This window comes from Mustela lutreola, chromosome 7 (assembly GCF_030435805.1).
Source record: "Mustela lutreola isolate mMusLut2 chromosome 7, mMusLut2.pri, whole genome shotgun sequence".
NCBI lineage: Eukaryota > Metazoa > Chordata > Mammalia > Carnivora > Mustelidae > Mustela > Mustela lutreola.
This window is the reverse complement of record NC_081296.1, coordinates 140,913,706-140,919,705: the sequence shown is the minus strand read 5'-3', so window position 1 is coordinate 140,919,705 and position 6,000 is coordinate 140,913,706.

Genomic DNA, 6,000 nt, shown 5'->3' with positions numbered 1-6,000 from the left:
AACACTACATCAGAAACTAATGAAGTACTGTATGGTGACTAACAAAACATAATAAAAATAAAATAAAATAACAAAACAACCTAAAAAAGCCTATAATGTATAAGGAACTCCTATAACTCAGTAGCAAAAACCAAACAAACAAATAAAAAACTCTAAATAACTCAATTAAAATTTGCATTAAGGAGCTGAATAGATGTTTTTCCAAAAAAAGACGGAGGGCAGGTACATGGAAACCTGCTCAGCATCAATAATCATCAGGGAGAATGCAAATCAAAACCACAAAGAGGTATGACCTCACACTTGGTAGGATGGCTATTACGAAAAGTCAAATACAAGTGTTAGTGAGGATGTGGAGAGAAGGGAGCCCTTGCCCACTGTTGGTGGAGATATAAATCAGTACAGCCACGAGAGAAAATGGAATGAAGGGTCCTCAAAAAATTAAAAATAGAACAACCATATGATCCAACAATCCCACTTCTGGGTATATATCCAGAGGAGATAAAGTCACTATCTCAAAGACATATCTAAACTCCCCTGTGGGTTGCAGCATTAAATTCACAGTAGCCATGGTAATATGGAAGCAAGCTAAGTGTTTGTTAACGGACAAATGGATAAGGAAAATGTGATCTGTGTCTATCTATCTACGTACAGTGGAATATTATTTAGTCCTAGAAAAGAGGAAATTCTGCCGTGTACAACAAAATGGATGAACCAGGAGGACATTTTGCTAAGTCAAATAAGCCAAACAGAGAAAGACAAATACTGCATTATTCCACTTACATGTTGAATCTAAAGAATAAGTCAAACTCATAGTAACGGAGAGTAGAATGCTATGACCAGGGGCTGAGGGATGGGGGAAAGGGGAGCTACTTGGCAAAGAGTACAAACTTGCAGTTGTAAGGTGGGTTAAATTCGGGATACCTAATGTGCAGCCTAATGGCTACAGTTAATGTATTATATACTTGATTTAGAGTAGCTCTCAAGTGTTCCCAGTAAAAGGAAGACAAAATTTATCTATGTGAGGGGACGGATGTGTTATTTAACTTTTGTGATAACCATGTCACGATGGATACGTATAACAAAACATCTCAGACACCTTAAATATATCATTTTTATTTGTCGATCAGACTTCACTAAAGCTGCAGGAAAATGGCTCATACTTGGATTCCATTCACCAAGTTTCCATGTACCAGTTTCTGACTTAACAATTATATCAGCCTCAGGCTGGGAATTAGTGCCACAGAAGTTTCCAAAATCGAATTCTAGAAAGTTTAGGTTGGGCCATTGGGCCAGGACTAGCTTCCCAGAAGATGTGGACCCCCTCCCTGGCTCAGGTGACTACAGAGCAGCTTTCCCCTCTGAAATGCAGCCAGCCTGTCTCAAGCAACGACATGCAAGCTCCCAGCTGTCAGAAAGATCCCAGCTAAGGCAGGGAAGGAAGCTTGGTCTAAATGAAATATGATGGATAATGCAGGGCTTACAAATCTAAGCTCCAGATATGGGAAGAGGAAGAAAGTGTGAAGATTGATTTGTCACAGGCAACTAGGTATGTACAGGTTGGCAATAGTATACCATCAGAGATCTTTTTGAAGGAGACCAGAAGTAGCCCAGGGACAAACTTAAAGAGGTTATGCCTCTAATGAATAAGACATGTTAAAACACACACACACACACACACGCGCGCGCGCGTGCACACACACACACACACACACACACACACACACACGCCAGAGGCTGAAATACAGATCTTTTAGGAAGAATGTCTGCCTAAATCCATAGTTTCTTATTTTTTTCCCCTTTGGTTTTTCAGTTATTCTTTATACTATGTCTTCCTATCAATTCCTTTCTTTGATCTTGTAATAAATACATCTTACTCATTCTTATTGAAAAGAATCAGAATAACTCCATGTTCTTTCCAAGCCTCCTGAGATCCAGCAGACTGCCAAGAGGCTGGCCAATTAGCCCAGGATGAGGCTCTCAGGAGGGTAGGAAACCAGGGCTAGAGCTTGCAAGGAAATGAAAGGAAGAGAACTCTTAAAAGGTCAGCCCATTCTTACTTCTTCTTCCAATCACAATCGGGTAAAATTCAAAAAGACCAGCTAAAGTGAAGCCTATAGGGGGTAAGGTGGGAGAGGGGGCAAACATCGTCCTCTGCTCCGACTCACACATCTCAGCTGTCCACATGCCCCTTCCAGGGTACTGCAGGGAGACTAGTGGAAAATGCAGAGCAGCCTGGATTGTTCTACAATAACTCCATATTCTATAATACATTAGGACTGATTTCAGTGATGTACACATTTCAGGTATTTCTAAGAGATAAGGATTAGAACAAGAACTTGGAAAGAACTAAAATGAAGTCCTTGTGGCAGGCTGCTACTTATCTCCCACATCTTAATTGTCTTCTTTCTTATGAATACAGCTACCATTTCATAACTAGGCAAAAGATTATCTAGAATAAACCCCACTTGGCAATGTGTTAAAAGTTCTGAAAATAAGACAAGGTTATGTGAGATTCTCTTACAGGGAGAGATGCATTCTTTGTATCTTCCTCCTTCTTACTGACTGGAATGAAGACATAAAAGCTGGAATGTTGCCAGCTGTCTTGGACCATTGGGGATGATGAAGAGTAAGATAGAAGGAGCCAGAGTTCTAGTTGCTGGTAAGGTGGAGTAGACATTGCACCTTGTCGTTCCCACTGACCATAGCTATAAAGCCTGGATGGAATACTTGGAACTGATATGTGAGGACTCTAAAAAATAAGTGATAGTAGGAAGATTGGGGAAGAAGACCAGAATTCCAAGAATCACCAAATCAGTTATTCATTTCCCCCCTTTTTTCTTCTGCAATCCCCCAGCCAGGATTCAAAGCATCCTGATACCAGAACGGAGGCGCCAAGACATGGATGTGAGAAGAAGGGTTTAGTTCTGACTTCACGAGTAGGAAAGGGGATTCTTAACATATTGAGATATCCTGTTTGCTTTCTTCATTCTCTTGCACCTTAACCCTGAAGCAATCCTATGACAGTGGTATGAGCGGAGAGACAGTAGCTGGAGTAGAACCTGCAAGCACCTGAAGCTGAAACAGGGAAAGTTTCCTCTCTGATCAAAGGGGCTATGGTCCCACAAGTCTAAGCTTCTATTATGTTTTGTCCCTCTGACTTTCTGCCACTTGGCTTCTGTTAATACGTGCAGTTGTGGGAAATATACAGCAAAGCAAAAAAAAAAAAAAAAAAAAAAAAGCCTACTTTTTTGGCCATTGGACCACAAAGAGGAGCCCCAGGAAATCAGAAAGTACTAGAAATATGACAGAAATGGGGGAAATTGGGGGAAAAGATCCCCAAAAGCTCCTGGGTTCATTCTCGAATTGTGTGTAGTCGGACCTGACCCTATAGCACACCCCAGACATGGGGAATGAGCTCCTGGTTAGGCCACTGCCTAAGTCGCAGACTGGCCATAGAGAGGCACACAGGACTGACATACATGAATAGCACAGAAAAGACATTAAAAACAGATTTGACTCTGGCATTACATTCCACAGAAGACTGGTCAGAACTTAATGCCTGAACCCAAGCAGATCTAAAGCCATAATATTCAAAATGTCCAGTATATGAGATGAAATTATTTGGTATATTAACAACCAGAAAAGTCTCAATTTCTATGGAAACCAAAAATCAACAGGCACTATTCCTCAAATGACATAGATGTTGAGATTATTGGACAAGGACTTTAAAGTAGCAGTTACAAACTGTTGTAAAAAATAAGAGAGATTTTTTTTTTTCTAATGAATGGAAAGATAGAAAGACTCAGCAAAGAAACAGAAGATATGAGGGAAAAAAAAGAAATTTCAGAACTAAGAATACAGTAAGGGAAATAAAAATTTCACTGGATGGATTCAACAGCAAAATGGACATGAAAAAGGTAGGAGTTAGTGAGCTTGCAGATAGAGCAATAGAAGTTATCCAATGTGAATTGCAGAGAGAAAAAGATTGGGAGAAAAGAATTAAGAGCCTCAGGGACTTATGGGACAACATCAAAAGGTCTAACAGAATCCTACAACATGAAGAGAAAGAATATGTTACAGAAAAAAAATATCTGAAGAAATAGGGCTGAAAGCTTACCCAATTTCTCTGAAGACATAAATCTACAAATTCAAGAAGATCAGCAAACCTCAAACAAGATAAACCAAAGAAATCTACATCTAGCCACATCATAATGAAACAGCTGAACACTAAAGACAAGTGAAAAAAAAATCTTAAAAGCAGTGAGAGGAAAAGCCACACATTGCTTACAGTGGGAAATAATTCAAGGGACTATGTTTATAACTTCACTGATTTGGTTTGCTAATATTTTGCTTAATTTTTCCTCCATCTTTGCTCATGAGAAAGATTGCCTTATAATTTTTCCTTTCTTACGTTTTGTCAGATTTGGGGTTCAAGATTATGTTGACTTTTAATACAAATGGGGGGAGGCCTCTCTTTTTCTATACTTGGTAATAGCTTGCATAAGACTATTTTATTTGTATGTAAATTTTTTTGGTAGAACTAGTTAGGAAGCCATCTATGGTTCAAATTTTCTTTGTGGGATTTTAAAAAGTCAATTGAATTTCCTTTAGGGTTTCCAGGCATTCGAATTTTCTAATTTATCTTGAGCCAGTTCTGGTAAGTTAAATTTTTCCAAGTGTTTACTCATCTCATCTAAATTTCCAAATGTATACGCACAAAGTTGTAGATCTCATTTTTTTAATGACTGCATCATCTAAAGTGAATTTGCCAATCATCTTTGGGTTTTGATTTTTCTCCATTTGCTATTTCATCATTTTCTATATTTATCTTTATTATTTTCCTCCTCCCATTGCCTTTGAAATTATCTTGCTAGCCTTTTTCTAAATCTTCATCTCATTTTCTAACTATAGCTCAATAATTTCTACCCTTTTATCTTTTCATATGTACACATAAGCATGTAAGGTTATAAATATCTGTGTCAGTTCTGTTTTATCTTATCTCTTAAGTTGTAATAGGTAGTGTTATTTTTATGATCATTTATGTTGAAATAATTCCAATTTCCTTTAAGATTAGAGACAGTCCAGCATTTTGATTACAACTGTGGAATCTAGGGCTTTACTGACTGAATGTAGCACTGCCAGCTGTGTGCACTCTGGTAAATCACTCCTTGGGGCAACTGACTCCTTTGTTTGCGGAAATGGGAGAAAATAATAATGATGTTTACTTTGCGTGGATTTCTGTACAGATTAAATGGAGTCTGGCTCCCAGTAAGAGCAAGGTACATGTTCGCTGTTACACAGTAGCTGCTATTTCTTCTTTGATTCACTTATTGTCATTCTTTAATTTCCAAACATTTTTTCTAGTTGTATTTTACAATTTATTTCTAGATTCAATACATTGTAATCAGAGAATATTTTCTGTATGATTTCAGTTGCTGGTGATCCAGTGAATCATCAAAGTGCTAGAAATATTCTGGGCACCTGGGTGGCTCAGACTCAAGCACTAGACTCTTGAGTTGGGCTCAGGTCATGATCTCAGGGTCACAAGATTGAGCCCAGTGTCAGGCTCTGTACTGGCGTGGAACCGGCTTAACTTTTTCTCTTCCCTTCCCTCTGCCCTTCTTCCTTTCACTCACTCACTCTTCTCTCTTGGTCTCAAAACAAAACAAAACAAAACAAACAACAAACAACAAAACAAAACAAATAGCTGGAAATATTTCACATGTGTTTGAAAAGACAATGTAATCTGCAGTGTTGGGTGCAATGTTATGCTGTATTGGTGTATCAGTCAGTCTCCTCCAAACGAAGTATAAACCATTCCAGGTATTTCAAAGGGAATTTAATACAGGAATTTGGTTACAAATTTGTTATAGAGCTAAAAAAGAAAAAAAAAAAAAAAGAAAGGAGGGGGTGGGGAATGCTTAGCAACTGTAGAAAGCCATTAGCATTCTTCATTCTCCCAGGAGAAAAAGTTAACATGGCTTTATCCAAGAGCCTAGT